Below are 702 nucleotides of genomic sequence, written 5' to 3'. Positions count from 1 at the left end.
AGACTTGAAGAGGGAAAAGCACTTCCGGAGTACAGCAGATGCAGGTCATTAAAGATGAGTAGGCTCGCTGGTGAAGGCCGGGTCGCGCTTAAAGGGACACAGGGACTAAAACGCCTTTCTGTGTGTAGGAAGATAACATGATTCTAGACAAGAAAGGCTTGTCCCTTGCCCGTACTCGAGGACATATCGGTAAAGCGGCCAGGCGACCGAGACGGCGCCGCCACATCCAGTGGAGCAGTTTAAAGGGCGGNTCGCGCTTAAAGGGACACAGGGACTAAAACGCCTTTCTGTGTGTAGGAAGATAACATGATTCTAGACAAGAAAGGCTTGTCCCTTGCCCGTACTCGAGGACACATCGGTAAAGCGGCCAGGCGACCGAGACGGCGCCGCCACATCCAGTGGAGCAGTTTAAAGGGCGGCGGAGTGCAAGGGGAAGGAAGGCGGGCAATCCCTACCCACGTCGCTGCGGTGACGTCACAAGGACTTGCGCCGGACCTTCCTGGGCGGGCGCGCGTGGAGCCTGGCCCGGCCTCGATAGGCGGAGCCGCGTTGAGTGATAGCGAGGCCCAACCCTCCGCTTAAAGGGGCCGTTCAACACGAAAGCGCCTCAGGCCTGCCTCGGTAAGACCCCGCGCCGGGGCCGAATGAGGGGTGGGCGGGCCAGCGTGGGCTGCCGGGGATGATGCGGCGGCAACACCCGCC

At 60.6% G+C, this 702-nt stretch overlaps 1 protein-coding gene across 4 annotated transcripts in view; it reads left to right on the top strand.

Annotated features, from left to right (window-relative positions):
- The first annotated feature begins 276 nt into the window (after positions 1-276).
- The window catches only part of PNPLA4 (patatin-like phospholipase domain containing 4), a 34,979-nt gene continuing 34,553 nt past the window's right edge, over positions 277-702 (top strand). For all 4 annotated transcript variants that reach the window (XM_008582993.1, XM_008582995.1, XM_008582994.1 and 1 more), the window contains exon 1: positions 277-621. The gene's annotated coding sequence lies outside the window, so the exon portion shown is untranslated. The remainder of the gene's footprint in view (positions 622-702) is intronic.

This window comes from Galeopterus variegatus, unplaced genomic scaffold, assembly GCF_000696425.1.
Source record: "Galeopterus variegatus unplaced genomic scaffold, G_variegatus-3.0.2 Scaffold2789, whole genome shotgun sequence".
NCBI classification, from domain to species: Eukaryota; Metazoa; Chordata; class Mammalia; order Dermoptera; family Cynocephalidae; genus Galeopterus; species Galeopterus variegatus.
Note: the sequence above shows the minus strand (reverse complement) of the source record. Positions and strands in the feature narration are given on the sequence as shown.